Consider the following 18,973-nt stretch of genomic DNA (forward strand, 5'->3'; position numbering starts at 1 on the left):
CTCGAGATCCAATTAATCTGTTCCTGAAGGCGCTGATCGTCCTGGTGTTTCTGGAGCTGTCCAAGAACAATCCTGAACTGAGGCACTCGTCTGATCAGACAGTGCTTCGGCACAGATTTGTCTTTAGCTTGACACATCAAGGTGAAGAGGAATCGATTCTTGCAAGCAACCTCTCAAGCAGGGATCTAATAAGGTGACCAAAACGACAGATCTGTTGTGCAGATCTGAGCACGTCCCTCTGCAGGGAATCACTTTCAAGCCTAAGATGTTTCACCCATCTCCCTGCCCCAGAGCGACACAAGTAAAGCTCTTAAGCAATTGCTAACCTGTTCTCAGTGCTCACGAGTCCCAAATCACTCATTTTACAATCTATAAACCATGGCAGCTGGCACCTAGTTGGCACATGGTGACACTGCACACGTTGGCAGTGTCGTCAGGAGCTGCAAAGTCAGGGCTGAGGGGGTTAAGGGAAAACCACACATCAGTTTAGCAACTTGGCTCCCGTAGGATACTTCCTACGGCAGGAGTTTCAGCAAAGCCACTCAGAGGGACCTGCTGGCTAATTCAAACGGGACTTCTGCTGGAGCAGTCAGAAGGCAGCAGGAGATATCCAGTGGGCATCGCTGTCAGTCTGTGGCAGTTTGGGGTCCAGGTATCAGTGGTTAGGTGGGGTTTTCTCTGCTTCACTTTCTCCAAAGCTGTGAAAAAATATTTCTTTTACAGCACTGTACAGTCCCACGTTAAGGATGGAACCAGCTGCATCAACTTCCAGTACGACGGTGTTGGAAAAAGGTGCCTTTGGTGGTCAGGAGCACAACAGCTCTGCTGATGTGTTATTTAAGTGTGTTCTTACATCTGAGTTTCCTCATAGCAGTATGTAGCTGAGGGGGTCCAACTTTCCCAGGGAAGATTTATGGTTTTTCTCCTACCAAGCACCAGCTCAGTATACAAAGCTCTGTTAATAACACCCAAGCATGTAGATGTTAAACTGAAACTGCTTTTAAACCTAGTTGTTGTTACAAAAATAGCTTAATACACCATCTTCAGAGGGTAAAAATTCACATGGAAGTACAGAAAAACCCAGAAGCGCTTCCTGAGCTTCAGTTTACCAACAGCACCATCGGATTTAGATCCTGGCCTGGCAGCCAGGATGCAGGGTCTGTAAGCATTGCTGCGATGTGGAAGTGCCAAGACAGGTTTCTGGCCTGCCCTGACTAAAAGACCTTTTTTTTCCATACAAACAGCGTGCCAGGGTACGCTGTAATGCCAATGTGCCAGGTCAATAGAGGATGTCAAACAACAGAGGCGTTTCTCCTAATTTCTGGCATGAAAACACTTTTAACAGCATTCTTTTCACCAAGAAACCCCTCTCTATCTTCTCCAATACTCCAGGATCTGCTGCAGCTGCAGCAGCCGCGCTGCTACAACCCACATCTTTGCCAAATCTTTTCAATAATTGTGCTTTACCTCGGCAACGTTGAGGTCACTCCTCTTCCTCCTCCAGCTGAGGAAGCAGCTCGCTGGCTCTGCCACACCGCAGGTGCGCAAGCAAAAGCTGGGAACACAGGAGTCAAACTCTCAGTGCTCACGAAGCCACCAGGGCACAGGCCTGACACAGAGGCACCCCGGATCCGCTCTCCCTCCCCGCTGCGAGGCTCGCAGCAGCCCCGACCCGAAGCGCACACAATGCTTCGCATGGTGATGTCACCGCTGATTCTGAGTCCCCAGGTGAGGATCTGCCTCACCACTCTCAACGCTGGGGTTGGGTTTTGGTTTTGTTTTTTTTTTTTTTCTTTTAAACATTCACAGCTTATGGGAAACCATCAGGTAAACCACAGATCGCTAGGGAAGAAGTCCCACACGAGGGAAGAAGTCCGTGCTTTTCTTCCAGGCAGCGGCACGTGCTTTAACACGCCGCGTTCGACAAAGCAGCTCTCCCCGTTTTGCTCAGTGGCAACAGGCACGACTGCAACGCACACAGGTGTAGGCAGCACCTGCAGGTCCCAAACCCTTAACCGGTTTGTAGAGAGCACCAATTTTTGAAGTAGTGGCTCTCCCTTAATCCATGACCCCTTCTTTCCTTTATTTATAGCGGGTGGCTCTCCTCCATTTTCCTCCTCAGTGTCTGAGCAGACACTGGGAATCGTTTCTGGAGGAAGGGCACTGCTGAAGCTCCTACATCTACTCTCCGAGAAAAGAGAGTATGTCAAAGAATACAGATTTCCTTTCTTTTTCCCTTTTGAAATACAATTTCTGAAATCAACGCTGCCGCCTGGCAGCAAATACCTACGGGACTAAAGAGGATTCCTCATCCTCACTGTAACGTTGTAGTTAACCTCCCAACGAACCCATCTCCCCAGGAAGCGGCCATTTGAGATGGGAAGGGGTAGAGCAAGAGGAAGCTCTCCTTAGCCTAGCTCTTCTCCCAACACCACCTTGCCATCCAGCACCAAATTCAATTCACCCGCTCCGCCCGATCAGTCGAACGGGCGTCCGACGCTGGCACATGCCACAGCGGTGTTTCTGACGTGGCTTAAATCACCTATCCGCAGAATATCTCGGGTCCGTACGCTCCAATAACGCAGTAGTTGAGAAATAACGCCCAGAGCTCACACTCTGAGTGCAGCCCAACAGCACCGAAGCACCGGGAGGCTAAACATTCCCAACCTGGCAACAAGGCTGACCCAAGCAACAGCACGGAACCCTTCTGCACCTTCAGCGTGGACATCAGCGGAAGGAAACACAGATTTTTCTTTTCTCCTGGGGCTGCACTGCTCAGGGCCAGCAGAGCAGTGCTTCCCCTTCCCTTCTCTGTCTGTGCCAAGATCGTGCCTCGTCTCTCGAGTCCTGCCCGTGATGGTGCCTGGCCTCAGCCCCTTGAGGCGGCCATTCCTCCACCACCGCAGCTCTCTTGGCAAGCTGCGAGTCATTTTATGTCTTGTCACGGCTTTCCAGAGCCAGGCACACAGGTTCTGGAGAAGGCTGGGGCAGGACAAGCCTGCTTTAAGCCCCAAACCTGCCTCCTTTACTGTCTCCTCTCAGGCCAGGCCTACCCTCCGGGCCCAGCAGCACTCATCCTGCCTGCCCCAGGACCCGCAGGTTGCGCCCTGTGGTAGCAGCAAAGAGCCCCCCAAATGTCTGTCCTGGGGTACACAGGGGTGAGGCAGCCCCGTCACTGCACAGACACCCATGGGACACGTCACCAGAGCCGCTATCGGCTTGGCAATTAAGGACGTGGGAGAGGAGCCCACGTCACGCAAGCATTCGTGGCTGCCCTGGACAAAGAAAGAAACAGTGGCTGTTTTTCTCCCCATTTAAATAGCTAAAAGCACCGCTAGCAGTTTCTTTCTTTGCGTCCAGCCTGTACTACGTTTAAAGACAGAAGCAGCTTCTGCTGAGGAGGTGGAAGATGCTGTCAGCAGAAACACCGTGCCTAGAATGCGAGCAGGGAAGACAGCGATGCTGTGAAATAAAGCTTTTACAGCCGCTTCAGATCAGTTGGCCCGGGCTCCAAGGGTCAGACACCCAGCTGGGAAGATTGAATTTCCTCCTCGATAGCCTTGCCCAGCTCAATCTTGCCATCCTGACTTGGCTCCAGAGAAAGCCTCTTATTAAAGGCACAGAGAAACAATAGCTTCTCGGCCAAAAACTAGGAGTTCAAGCAATCCAGTGAAAAAGCTGTGCTTGGGAACAAGAACGTTTCAGAGGCTAGTTGATTTTAGTTCTCATCGTCACTCGTGTCATGGCAAAGGGCCTCTACAGAGGCAAAAGAGTCTCAGCACTGAGGTAGGACATAGCTCAAACACCAGCCCCAGAAGGTGGAGATCATAGCCTTGACTCACCCTAAAGGCATCGCAGAAAGGGCACCAGGTAAGAGGACAAGGAGGGTTTTTGCTCTAGGGTTAGTTTGTCACATAGCCCAGGAGCCACTGGCTTTGGCTAGCATTTGACAACTGATTCTGGACCTTGAATGGACGAAGCCATACTCTGCCTCTGAATAATGAGGCTTGCATAGAGAGAAAACCCACACTGCCTATAGGGACTCTGTCATAGCAGTGGGCTTGCTTCTTGAGCCCCATCCCTCTTTCCACCCTGCAGGCCCTACTTGCACGCTCTGCCTTGCTCAGATGGGAAGCTCAGCCATTCATCCAGCACCACGAGAAGATATGGGATTGATTTCACAAGCTGGTGGACACACTGAGGACGTCACAGTTACATGTGGGCACATTTTATTCTCTGGATGCACTCGCGCATTGTTTCTGCTCAACAGCCAAAGCTTTATTGATTCAAAACCATTTCCCTTCTCCCCCACCCCCAGCATGTTTTATTTATTTATTTATTTATTTTTAAATTTTGTATATGTATCCCTTTTCCCACCCCTCAACTGCTCGTCCACTTCTGATTTGAGTAATATCTCTGCTTGGAGTCTGTTTTCTCAGAAGAAGCTAACTGACAATTCATTCTTTTTTTTTTTTTTTTTCTCCCAAGAACTATATAAATTACATGCAAAACATTGTACACAGAGATTAATATCAAAATGCAATACAGATCAGATGCACTTTAAGCTGGACTCTAGGATATGGCAAACACACCAGGGTACATATTGCTTTGAAACCACCATTTTTTTTTAATGTCATGCATACCACATAATATTCAGTCTTTTGTTTTGTATTTTTCTGTTTTTATACAAAAATACCAGTGCTTATTATACTAGTTACTGGAAAAGAAAAAAAAAAATCAGATCTGTGTGCCCTCTTCAAATCAAAATTTTGTTGTGAGAGCACTGGATAAATATATATACACACACCAACAAGTGTCATAAGCTTTGCCTTTGCTGAAGGAAGATGAATAGTACCAAGAAAATCTGTCTAGTTTGTTTTACAGGCTTGTCTTTCTCAGTATGGAACAAACTGACCTCCCTGGTCTAACTTTGCAGTTGCCTATTCTGCCTTTGTCCTGGAGAGAAGAGCAAGAACAAATCTATTTTTGCACTCCAAAAACGCATTAGAGGAGGATTATCACACCCACCTAAGGGTACTTCCTTGTTTGTTTATAAAGCACCAAGTATTTCTCTTGGACAGTCTCTGTAGCTGGTCTGTTTTGTGCCTTCCATTTATAATAAAGATATTAAGATGCTTACCCCTTGTTTTTTTTTTTTTTGTTTTGTTTTGTTTTGTTTTGTTTTGTTTTGTTTTTGTTCTTTTTTCTAACGAACAGTGGAAGTGGAGAGTCAGATGACAAGCAAGAACAAACACTAGAAACTCCTTGTTCTGCCCCTGCTTTTTAATCACCCAGCATCACCCCGGCTGCAAAACAGCCTCTGCTGATTTACCTGTTTGTTAAAGCACCCCACAGGCTGCAAGTGCGGTGTCCTAGGTGTCAAGTTCTATTTAACGGTGCACGGGTAACCATTCATCTTCCCACAGTCGAAGCACAGAACAGCCTCTTGCTAACAGAACTCATCCCTGCTGCTGCAAGAAACCTCATGGCCTGCAGGAAAACCTCAAGCTAAGAGTTCCAAAGCAAAAGCAGAAAACGCATGATTTGTACTCTTTATATTGGAGTGAATTCTAGCTGCTAAACGCTGCCTACATCTGAGGGCACGTGCTGAGGCTGGGGGGAAGGACACTCAACACCCACTGACAGCAGGAGTGCAAAGATGACAGCCAAGAAGGCAAAGGTTAGAGCTGAACGCTGCCTCAGCTTCCTCCAGCAGCCAGCGGGGGGTCACCTTTCAGCACGCTCTCTGAGACTCTGAGCCCCGAGTTACCGCAGCCGCCAGCTACAGCTGCTCCTTGCTGGCCCAAACTATTGGAAGAGTCTTCAAACTTCAGGGACCTGTTTTATGACAGCCTCGAGATCCAATTAATCTGTTCCTGAAGGCGCTGATCGTCCTGGTGTTTCTGGAGCTGTCCAAGAACAATCCTGAACTGAGGCACTCGTCTGATCAGACAGTGCTTCGGCACAGATTTGTCTTTAGCTTGACACATCAAGGTGAAGAGGAATCGATTCTTGCAAGCAACCTCTCAAGCAGGGATCTAATAAGGTGACCAAAACGACAGATCTGTTGTGCAGATCTGAGCACGTCCCTCTGCAGGGAATCACTTTCAAGCCTAAGATGTTTCACCCATCTCCCTGCCCCAGAGCGACACAAGTAAAGCTCTTAAGCAATTGCTAACCTGTTCTCAGTGCTCACGAGTCCCAAATCACTCATTTTACAATCTATAAACCATGGCAGCTGGCACCTAGTTGGCACACGGTGACACTGCACACGTTGGCAGTGTCGTCAGGAGCTGCAAAGTCAGGGCTGAGGGGGTTAAGGGAAAACCACACATCAGTTTAGCAACTTGGCTCCCGTAGGATACTTCCTACGGCAGGAGTTTCAGCAAAGCCACTCAGAGGGACCTGCTGGCTAATTCAAACGGGACTTCTGCTGGAGCAGTCAGAAGGCAGCAGGAGATATCCAGTGGGCATCGCTGTCAGTCTGTGGCAGTTTGGGGTCCAGGTATCAGTGGTTAGGTGGGGTTTTCTCTGCTTCACTTTCTCCAAAGCTGTGAAAAAATATTTCTTTTACAGCACTGTACAGTCCCACGTTAAGGATGGAACCAGCTGCATCAACTTCCAGTACGACGGTGTTGGAAAAAGGTGCCTTTGGTGGTCAGGAGCACAACAGCTCTGCTGATGTGTTATTTAAGTGTGTTCTTACATCTGAGTTTCCTCATAGCAGTATGTAGCTGAGGGGGTCCAACTTTCCCAGGGAAGATTTATGGTTTTTCTCCTACCAAGCACCAGCTCAGTATACAAAGCTCTGTTAATAACACCCAAGCATGTAGATGTTAAACTGAAACTGCTTTTAAACCTAGTTGTTGTTACAAAAATAGCTTAATACACCATCTTCAGAGGGTAAAAATTCACATGGAAGTACAGAAAAACCCAGAAGCGCTTCCTGAGCTTCAGTTTACCAACAGCACCATCGGATTTAGATCCTGGCCTGGCAGCCAGGATGCAGGGTCTGTAAGCATTGCTGCGATGTGGAAGTGCCAAGACAGGTTTCTGGCCTGCCCTGACTAAAAGACCTTTTTTTTCCATACAAACAGCGTGCCAGGGTACGCTGTAATGCCAATGTGCCAGGTCAATAGAGGATGTCAAACAACAGAGGCGTTTCTCCTAATTTCTGGCATGAAAACACTTTTAACAGCATTCTTTTCACCAAGAAACCCCTCTCTATCTTCTCCAATACTCCAGGATCTGCTGCAGCTGCAGCAGCCGCGCTGCTACAACCCACATCTTTGCCAAATCTTTTCAATAATTGTGCTTTACCTCGGCAACGTTGAGGTCACTCCTCTTCCTCCTCCAGCTGAGGAAGCAGCTCGCTGGCTCTGCCACACCGCAGGTGCGCAAGCAAAAGCTGGGAACACAGGAGTCAAACTCTCAGTGCTCACGAAGCCACCAGGGCACAGGCCTGACACAGAGGCACCCCGGATCCGCTCTCCCTCCCCGCTGCGAGGCTCGCAGCAGCCCCGACCCGAAGCGCACACAATGCTTCGCATGGTGATGTCACCGCTGATTCTGAGTCCCCAGGTGAGGATCTGCCTCACCACTCTCAACGCTGGGGTTGGGTTTTGGTTTTGTTTTTTTTTTTTTTCTTTTAAACATTCACAGCTTATGGGAAACCATCAGGTAAACCACAGATCGCTAGGGAAGAAGTCCCACACGAGGGAAGAAGTCCGTGCTTTTCTTCCAGGCAGCGGCACGTGCTTTAACACGCCGCGTTCGACAAAGCAGCTCTCCCCGTTTTGCTCAGTGGCAACAGGCACGACTGCAACGCACACAGGTGTAGGCAGCACCTGCAGGTCCCAAACCCTTAACCGGTTTGTAGAGAGCACCAATTTTTGAAGTAGTGGCTCTCCCTTAATCCATGACCCCTTCTTTCCTTTATTTATAGCGGGTGGCTCTCCTCCATTTTCCTCCTCAGTGTCTGAGCAGACACTGGGAATCGTTTCTGGAGGAAGGGCACTGCTGAAGCTCCTACATCTACTCTCCGAGAAAAGAGAGTATGTCAAAGAATACAGATTTCCTTTCTTTTTCCCTTTTGAAATACAATTTCTGAAATCAACGCTGCCGCCTGGCAGCAAATACCTACGGGACTAAAGAGGATTCCTCATCCTCACTGTAACGTTGTAGTTAACCTCCCAACGAACCCATCTCCCCAGGAAGCGGCCATTTGAGATGGGAAGGGGTAGAGCAAGAGGAAGCTCTCCTTAGCCTAGCTCTTCTCCCAACACCACCTTGCCATCCAGCACCAAATTCAATTCACCCGCTCCGCCCGATCAGTCGAACGGGCGTCCGACGCTGGCACATGCCACAGCGGTGTTTCTGACGTGGCTTAAATCACCTATCCGCAGAATATCTCGGGTCCGTACGCTCCAATAACGCAGTAGTTGAGAAATAACGCCCAGAGCTCACACTCTGAGTGCAGCCCAACAGCACCGAAGCACCGGGAGGCTAAACATTCCCAACCTGGCAACAAGGCTGACCCAAGCAACAGCACGGAACCCTTCTGCACCTTCAGCGTGGACATCAGCGGAAGGAAACACAGATTTTTCTTTTCTCCTGGGGCTGCACTGCTCAGGGCCAGCAGAGCAGTGCTTCCCCTTCCCTTCTCTGTCTGTGCCAAGATCGTGCCTCGTCTCTCGAGTCCTGCCCGTGATGGTGCCTGGCCTCAGCCCCTTGAGGCGGCCATTCCTCCACCACCGCAGCTCTCTTGGCAAGCTGCGAGTCATTTTATGTCTTGTCACGGCTTTCCAGAGCCAGGCACACAGGTTCTGGAGAAGGCTGGGGCAGGACAAGCCTGCTTTAAGCCCCAAACCTGCCTCCTTTACTGTCTCCTCTCAGGCCAGGCCTACCCTCCGGGCCCAGCAGCACTCATCCTGCCTGCCCCAGGACCCGCAGGTTGCGCCCTGTGGTAGCAGCAAAGAGCCCCCCAAATGTCTGTCCTGGGGTACACAGGGGTGAGGCAGCCCCGTCACTGCACAGACACCCATGGGACACGTCACCAGAGCCGCTATCGGCTTGGCAATTAAGGACGTGGGAGAGGAGCCCACGTCACGCAAGCATTCGTGGCTGCCCTGGACAAAGAAAGAAACAGTGGCTGTTTTTCTCCCCATTTAAATAGCTAAAAGCACCGCTAGCAGTTTCTTTCTTTGCGTCCAGCCTGTACTACGTTTAAAGACAGAAGCAGCTTCTGCTGAGGAGGTGGAAGATGCTGTCAGCAGAAACACCGTGCCTAGAATGCGAGCAGGGAAGACAGCGATGCTGTGAAATAAAGCTTTTACAGCCGCTTCAGATCAGTTGGCCCGGGCTCCAAGGGTCAGACACCCAGCTGGGAAGATTGAATTTCCTCCTCGATAGCCTTGCCCAGCTCAATCTTGCCATCCTGACTTGGCTCCAGAGAAAGCCTCTTATTAAAGGCACAGAGAAACAATAGCTTCTCGGCCAAAAACTAGGAGTTCAAGCAATCCAGTGAAAAAGCTGTGCTTGGGAACAAGAACGTTTCAGAGGCTAGTTGATTTTAGTTCTCATCGTCACTCGTGTCATGGCAAAGGGCCTCTACAGAGGCAAAAGAGTCTCAGCACTGAGGTAGGACATAGCTCAAACACCAGCCCCAGAAGGTGGAGATCATAGCCTTGACTCACCCTAAAGGCATCGCAGAAAGGGCACCAGGTAAGAGGACAAGGAGGGTTTTTGCTCTAGGGTTAGTTTGTCACATAGCCCAGGAGCCACTGGCTTTGGCTAGCATTTGACAACTGATTCTGGACCTTGAATGGACGAAGCCATACTCTGCCTCTGAATAATGAGGCTTGCATAGAGAGAAAACCCACACTGCCTATAGGGACTCTGTCATAGCAGTGGGCTTGCTTCTTGAGCCCCATCCCTCTTTCCACCCTGCAGGCCCTACTTGCACGCTCTGCCTTGCTCAGATGGGAAGCTCAGCCATTCATCCAGCACCACGAGAAGATATGGGATTGATTTCACAAGCTGGTGGACACACTGAGGACGTCACAGTTACATGTGGGCACATTTTATTCTCTGGATGCACTCGCGCATTGTTTCTGCTCAACAGCCAAAGCTTTATTGATTCAAAACCATTTCCCTTCTCCCCCACCCCCAGCATGTTTTATTTATTTATTTATTTATTTTTAAATTTTGTATATGTATCCCTTTTCCCACCCCTCAACTGCTCGTCCACTTCTGATTTGAGTAATATCTCTGCTTGGAGTCTGTTTTCTCAGAAGAAGCTAACTGACAATTCATTCTTTTTTTTTTTTTTTTTCTCCCAAGAACTATATAAATTACATGCAAAACATTGTACACAGAGATTAATATCAAAATGCAATACAGATCAGATGCACTTTAAGCTGGACTCTAGGATATGGCAAACACACCAGGGTACATATTGCTTTGAAACCACCATTTTTTTTTAATGTCATGCATACCACATAATATTCAGTCTTTTGTTTTGTATTTTTCTGTTTTTATACAAAAATACCAGTGCTTATTATACTAGTTACTGGAAAAGAAAAAAAAAAATCAGATCTGTGTGCCCTCTTCAAATCAAAATTTTGTTGTGAGAGCACTGGATAAATATATATACACACACCAACAAGTGTCATAAGCTTTGCCTTTGCTGAAGGAAGATGAATAGTACCAAGAAAATCTGTCTAGTTTGTTTTACAGGCTTGTCTTTCTCAGTATGGAACAAACTGACCTCCCTGGTCTAACTTTGCAGTTGCCTATTCTGCCTTTGTCCTGGAGAGAAGAGCAAGAACAAATCTATTTTTGCACTCCAAAAACGCATTAGAGGAGGATTATCACACCCACCTAAGGGTACTTCCTTGTTTGTTTATAAAGCACCAAGTATTTCTCTTGGACAGTCTCTGTAGCTGGTCTGTTTTGTGCCTTCCATTTATAATAAAGATATTAAGATGCTTACCCCTTGTTTTTTTTTTTTTTTTTTTGTTTTGTTTTGTTTTGTTTTGTTTTGTTTTTGTTCTTTTTTCTAACGAACAGTGGAAGTGGAGAGTCAGATGACAAGCAAGAACAAACACTAGAAACTCCTTGTTCTGCCCCTGCTTTTTAATCACCCAGCATCACCCCGGCTGCAAAACAGCCTCTGCTGATTTACCTGTTTGTTAAAGCACCCCACAGGCTGCAAGTGCGGTGTCCTAGGTGTCAAGTTCTATTTAACGGTGCACGGGTAACCATTCATCTTCCCACAGTCGAAGCACAGAACAGCCTCTTGCTAACAGAACTCATCCCTGCTGCTGCAAGAAACCTCATGGCCTGCAGGAAAACCTCAAGCTAAGAGTTCCAAAGCAAAAGCAGAAAACGCATGATTTGTACTCTTTATATTGGAGTGAATTCTAGCTGCTAAACGCTGCCTACATCTGAGGGCACGTGCTGAGGCTGGGGGGAAGGACACTCAACACCCACTGACAGCAGGAGTGCAAAGATGACAGCCAAGAAGGCAAAGGTTAGAGCTGAACGCTGCCTCAGCTTCCTCCAGCAGCCAGCGGGGGGTCACCTTTCAGCACGCTCTCTGAGACTCTGAGCCCCGAGTTACCGCAGCCGCCAGCTACAGCTGCTCCTTGCTGGCCCAAACTATTGGAAGAGTCTTCAAACTTCAGGGACCTGTTTTATGACAGCCCCGAGATCCAATTAATCTGTTCCTGAAGGCGCTGATCGTCCTGGTGTTTCTGGAGCTGTCCAAGAACAATCCTGAACTGAGGCACTCGTCTGATCAGACAGTGCTTCGGCACAGATTTGTCTTTAGCTTGACACATCAAGGTGAAGAGGAATCGATTCTTGCAAGCAACCTCTCAAGCAGGGATCTAATAAGGTGACCAAAACGACAGATCTGTTGTGCAGATCTGAGCACGTCCCTCTGCAGGGAATCACTTTCAAGCCTAAGATGTTTCACCCATCTCCCTGCCCCAGAGCGACACAAGTAAAGCTCTTAAGCAATTGCTAACCTGTTCTCAGTGCTCACGAGTCCCAAATCACTCATTTTACAATCTATAAACCATGGCAGCTGGCACCTAGTTGGCACACGGTGACACTGCACACGTTGGCAGTGTCGTCAGGAGCTGCAAAGTCAGGGCTGAGGGGGTTAAGGGAAAACCACACATCAGTTTAGCAACTTGGCTCCCGTAGGATACTTCCTACGGCAGGAGTTTCAGCAAAGCCACTCAGAGGGACCTGCTGGCTAATTCAAACGGGACTTCTGCTGGAGCAGTCAGAAGGCAGCAGGAGATATCCAGTGGGCATCGCTGTCAGTCTGTGGCAGTTTGGGGTCCAGGTATCAGTGGTTAGGTGGGGTTTTCTCTGCTTCACTTTCTCCAAAGCTGTGAAAAAATATTTCTTTTACAGCACTGTACAGTCCCACGTTAAGGATGGAACCAGCTGCATCAACTTCCAGTACGACGGTGTTGGAAAAAGGTGCCTTTGGTGGTCAGGAGCACAACAGCTCTGCTGATGTGTTATTTAAGTGTGTTCTTACATCTGAGTTTCCTCATAGCAGTATGTAGCTGAGGGGGTCCAACTTTCCCAGGGAAGATTTATGGTTTTTCTCCTACCAAGCACCAGCTCAGTATACAAAGCTCTGTTAATAACACCCAAGCATGTAGATGTTAAACTGAAACTGCTTTTAAACCTAGTTGTTGTTACAAAAATAGCTTAATACACCATCTTCAGAGGGTAAAAATTCACATGGAAGTACAGAAAAACCCAGAAGCGCTTCCTGAGCTTCAGTTTACCAACAGCACCATCGGATTTAGATCCTGGCCTGGCAGCCAGGATGCAGGGTCTGTAAGCATTGCTGCGATGTGGAAGTGCCAAGACAGGTTTCTGGCCTGCCCTGACTAAAAGACCTTTTTTTTCCATACAAACAGCGTGCCAGGGTACGCTGTAATGCCAATGTGCCAGGTCAATAGAGGATGTCAAACAACAGAGGCGTTTCTCCTAATTTCTGGCATGAAAACACTTTTAACAGCATTCTTTTCACCAAGAAACCCCTCTCTATCTTCTCCAATACTCCAGGATCTGCTGCAGCTGCAGCAGCCACGCTGCTACAACCCACATCTTTGCCAAATCTTTTCAATAATTGTGCTTTACCTCGGCAACGTTGAGGTCACTCCTCTTCCTCCTCCAGCTGAGGAAGCAGCTCGCTGGCTCTGCCACACCGCAGGTGCGCAAGCAAAAGCTGGGAACACAGGAGTCAAACTCTCAGTGCTCACGAAGCCACCAGGGCACAGGCCTGACACAGAGGCACCCCGGATCCGCTCTCCCTCCCCGCTGCGAGGCTCGCAGCAGCCCCGACCCGAAGCGCACACAATGCTTCGCATGGTGATGTCACCGCTGATTCTGAGTCCCCAGGTGAGGATCTGCCTCACCACTCTCAACGCTGGGGTTGGGTTTTGGTTTTGTTTTTTTTTTTTTCTTTTAAACATTCACAGCTTATGGGAAACCATCAGGTAAACCACAGATCGCTAGGGAAGAAGTCCCACACGAGGGAAGAAGTCCGTGCTTTTCTTCCAGGCAGCGGCACGTGCTTTAACACGCCGCGTTCGACAAAGCAGCTCTCCCCGTTTTGCTCAGTGGCAACAGGCACGACTGCAACGCACACAGGTGTAGGCAGCACCTGCAGGTCCCAAACCCTTAACCGGTTTGTAGAGAGCACCAATTTTTGAAGTAGTGGCTCTCCCTTAATCCATGACCCCTTCTTTCCTTTATTTATAGCGGGTGGCTCTCCTCCATTTTCCTCCTCAGTGTCTGAGCAGACACTGGGAATCGTTTCTGGAGGAAGGGCACTGCTGAAGCTCCTACATCTACTCTCCGAGAAAAGAGAGTATGTCAAAGAATACAGATTTCCTTTCTTTTTCCCTTTTGAAATACAATTTCTGAAATCAACGCTGCCGCCTGGCAGCAAATACCTACGGGACTAAAGAGGATTCCTCATCCTCACTGTAACGTTGTAGTTAACCTCCCAACGAACCCATCTCCCCAGGAAGCGGCCATTTGAGATGGGAAGGGGTAGAGCAAGAGGAAGCTCTCCTTAGCCTAGCTCTTCTCCCAACACCACCTTGCCATCCAGCACCAAATTCAATTCACCCGCTCCGCCCGATCAGTCGAACGGGCGTCCGACGCTGGCACATGCCACAGCGGTGTTTCTGACGTGGCTTAAATCACCTATCCGCAGAATATCTCGGGTCCGTACGCTCCAATAACGCAGTAGTTGAGAAATAACGCCCAGAGCTCACACTCTGAGTGCAGCCCAACAGCACCGAAGCACCGGGAGGCTAAACATTCCCAACCTGGCAACAAGGCTGACCCAAGCAACAGCACGGAACCCTTCTGCACCTTCAGCGTGGACATCAGCGGAAGGAAACACAGATTTTTCTTTTCTCCTGGGGCTGCACTGCTCAGGGCCAGCAGAGCAGTGCTTCCCCTTCCCTTCTCTGTCTGTGCCAAGATCGTGCCTCGTCTCTCGAGTCCTGCCCGTGATGGTGCCTGGCCTCAGCCCCTTGAGGCGGCCATTCCTCCACCACCGCAGCTCTCTTGGCAAGCTGCGAGTCATTTTATGTCTTGTCACGGCTTTCCAGAGCCAGGCACACAGGTTCTGGAGAAGGCTGGGGCAGGACAAGCCTGCTTTAAGCCCCAAACCTGCCTCCTTTACTGTCTCCTCTCAGGCCAGGCCTACCCTCCGGGCCCAGCAGCACTCATCCTGCCTGCCCCAGGACCCGCAGGTTGCGCCCTGTGGTAGCAGCAAAGAGCCCCCCAAATGTCTGTCCTGGGGTACACAGGGGTGAGGCAGCCCCGTCACTGCACAGACACCCATGGGACACGTCACCAGAGCCGCTATCGGCTTGGCAATTAAGGACGTGGGAGAGGAGCCCACGTCACGCAAGCATTCGTGGCTGCCCTGGACAAAGAAAGAAACAGTGGCTGTTTTTCTCCCCATTTAAATAGCTAAAAGCACCGCTAGCAGTTTCTTTCTTTGCGTCCAGCCTGTACTACGTTTAAAGACAGAAGCAGCTTCTGCTGAGGAGGTGGAAGATGCTGTCAGCAGAAACACCGTGCCTAGAATGCGAGCAGGGAAGACAGCGATGCTGTGAAATAAAGCTTTTACAGCCGCTTCAGATCAGTTGGCCCGGGCTCCAAGGGTCAGACACCCAGCTGGGAAGATTGAATTTCCTCCTCGATAGCCTTGCCCAGCTCAATCTTGCCATCCTGACTTGGCTCCAGAGAAAGCCTCTTATTAAAGGCACAGAGAAACAATAGCTTCTCGGCCAAAAACTAGGAGTTCAAGCAATCCAGTGAAAAAGCTGTGCTTGGGAACAAGAACGTTTCAGAGGCTAGTTGATTTTAGTTCTCATCGTCACTCGTGTCATGGCAAAGGGCCTCTACAGAGGCAAAAGAGTCTCAGCACTGAGGTAGGACATAGCTCAAACACCAGCCCCAGAAGGTGGAGATCATAGCCTTGACTCACCCTAAAGGCATCGCAGAAAGGGCACCAGGTAAGAGGACAAGGAGGGTTTTTGCTCTAGGGTTAGTTTGTCACATAGCCCAGGAGCCACTGGCTTTGGCTAGCATTTGACAACTGATTCTGGACCTTGAATGGACGAAGCCATACTCTGCCTCTGAATAATGAGGCTTGCATAGAGAGAAAACCCACACTGCCTATAGGGACTCTGTCATAGCAGTGGGCTTGCTTCTTGAGCCCCATCCCTCTTTCCACCCTGCAGGCCCTACTTGCACGCTCTGCCTTGCTCAGATGGGAAGCTCAGCCATTCATCCAGCACCACGAGAAGATATGGGATTGATTTCACAAGCTGGTGGACACACTGAGGACGTCACAGTTACATGTGGGCACATTTTATTCTCTGGATGCACTCGCGCATTGTTTCTGCTCAACAGCCAAAGCTTTATTGATTCAAAACCATTTCCCTTCTCCCCCACCCCCAGCATGTTTTATTTATTTATTTATTTATTTTTAAATTTTGTATATGTATCCCTTTTCCCACCCCTCAACTGCTCGTCCACTTCTGATTTGAGTAATATCTCTGCTTGGAGTCTGTTTTCTCAGAAGAAGCTAACTGACAATTCATTCTTTTTTTTTTTTTTTTCTCCCAAGAACTATATAAATTACATGCAAAACATTGTACACAGAGATTAATATCAAAATGCAATACAGATCAGATGCACTTTAAGCTGGACTCTAGGATATGGCAAACACACCAGGGTACATATTGCTTTGAAACCACCATTTTTTTTTAATGTCATGCATACCACATAATATTCAGTCTTTTGTTTTGTATTTTTCTGTTTTTATACAAAAATACCAGTGCTTATTATACTAGTTACTGGAAAAGAAAAAAAAAAATCAGATCTGTGTGCCCTCTTCAAATCAAAATTTTGTTGTGAGAGCACTGGATAAATATATATACACACACCAACAAGTGTCATAAGCTTTGCCTTTGCTGAAGGAAGATGAATAGTACCAAGAAAATCTGTCTAGTTTGTTTTACAGGCTTGTCTTTCTCAGTATGGAACAAACTGACCTCCCTGGTCTAACTTTGCAGTTGCCTATTCTGCCTTTGTCCTGGAGAGAAGAGCAAGAACAAATCTATTTTTGCACTCCAAAAACGCATTAGAGGAGGATTATCACACCCACCTAAGGGTACTTCCTTGTTTGTTTATAAAGCACCAAGTATTTCTCTTGGACAGTCTCTGTAGCTGGTCTGTTTTGTGCCTTCCATTTATAATAAAGATATTAAGATGCTTACCCCTTGTTTTTTTTTTTTTTTTTTTTTTTTTTGTTTTGTTTTGTTTTGTTTTTGTTCTTTTTTCTAACGAACAGTGGAAGTGGAGAGTCAGATGACAAGCAAGAACAAACACTAGAAACTCCTTGTTCTGCCCCTGCTTTTTAATCACCCAGCATCACCCCGGCTGCAAAACAGCCTCTGCTGATTTACCTGTTTGTTAAAGCACCCCACAGGCTGCAAGTGCGGTGTCCTAGGTGTCAAGTTCTATTTAACGGTGCACGGGTAACCATTCATCTTCCCACAGTCGAAGCACAGAACAGCCTCTTGCTAACAGAACTCATCCCTGCTGCTGCAAGAAACCTCATGGCCTGCAGGAAAACCTCAAGCTAAGAGTTCCAAAGCAAAAGCAGAAAACGCATGATTTGTACTCTTTATATTGGAGTGAATTCTAGCTGCTAAACGCTGCCTACATCTGAGGGCACGTGCTGAGGCTGGGGGGAAGGACACTCAACACCCACTGACAGCAGGAGTGCAAAGATGACAGCCAAGAAGGCAAAGGTTAGAGCTGAACGCTGCCTCAGCTTCCTCCAGCAGCCAGCGGGGGGTCACCTTTCAGCACGCTCTCTGAGACTCTGAGCCCCGAGTTACCGCAGCCGCCAGCTACAGCTGCTCCTTGCTGGCCCAAACTATTGGAAGAGTCTTCAAACTTCAGGGACCTGTTTTATGACAGCCTCGAGATCCAATTAATCTGTTCCTGAAGGCGCTGATCGTCCTGGTGTTTCTGGAGCTGTCCAAGAACAATCCTGAACTGAGGCACTCGTCTGATCAGACAGTGCTTCGGCACAGATTTGTCTTTAGCTTGACACATCAAGGTGAAGAGGAATCGATTCTTGCAAGCAACCTCTCAAGCAGGGATCTAATAAGGTGACCAAAACGACAGATCTGTTGTGCAGATCTGAGCACGTCCCTCTGCAGGGAATCACTTTCAAGCCTAAGATGTTTCACCCATCTCCCTGCCCCAGAGCGACACAAGTAAAGCTCTTAAGCAATTGCTAACCTGTTCTCAGTGCTCACGAGTCCCAAATCACTCATTTTACAATCTATAAACCATGGCAGCTGGCACCTAGTTGGCACATGGTGACACTGCACACGTTGGCAGTGTCGTCAGGAGCTGCAAAGTCAGGGCTGAGGGGGTTAAGGGAAAACCACACATCAGTTTAGCAACTTGGCTCCCGTAGGATACTTCCTACGGCAGGAGTTTCAGCAAAGCCACTCAGAGGGACCTGCTGGCTAATTCAAACGGGACTTCTGCTGGAGCAGTCAGAAGGCAGCAGGAGATATCCAGTGGGCATCGCTGTCAGTCTGTGGCAGTTTGGGGTCCAGGTATCAGTGGTTAGGTGGGGTTTTCTCTGCTTCACTTTCTCCAAAGCTGTGAAAAAATATTTCTTTTACAGCACTGTACAGTCCCACGTTAAGGATGGAACCAGCTGCATCAACTTCCAGTACGACGGTGTTGGAAAAAGGTGCCTTTGGTGGTCAGGAGCACAACAGCTCTGCTGATGTGTTATTTAAGTGTGTTCTTACATCTGAGTTTCCTCATAGCAGTATGTAGCTGAGGGGGTCCAACTTTCCCAGGGAAGATTTATGGTTTTTCTCCTACCAAGCACCAGCTCAGTATACAAAGCTCTGTTAATAACACCCAAGCATGTAGATGTTAAACTGAAACTGCTTTTAAACCTAGTTGTTGTTACAAAAATAGCTTAATACACCATCTTCAGAGGGTAAAAATTCACATGGAAGTACAGAAAAACCCAGAAGCGCTTCCTGAGCTTCAGTTTACCAACAGCACCATCGGATTTAGATCCTGGCCTGGCAGCCAGGATGCAGGGTCTGTAAGCATTGCTGCGATGTGGAAGTGCCAAGACAGGTTTCTGGCCTGCCCTGACTAAAAGACCTTTTTTTTCCATACAAACAGCGTGCCAGGGTACGCTGTAATGCCAATGTGCCAGGTCAATAGAGGATGTCAAACAACAGAGGCGTTTCTCCTAATTTCTGGCATGAAAACACTTTTAACAGCATTCTTTTCACCAAGAAACCCCTCTCTATCTTCTCCAATACTCCAGGATCTGCTGCAGCTGCAGCAGCCACGC

Source organism: Anas acuta, unplaced genomic scaffold, assembly GCF_963932015.1.
Source record: "Anas acuta unplaced genomic scaffold, bAnaAcu1.1 SCAFFOLD_181, whole genome shotgun sequence".
Classification (NCBI taxonomy): Eukaryota; Metazoa; Chordata; class Aves; order Anseriformes; family Anatidae; genus Anas; species Anas acuta.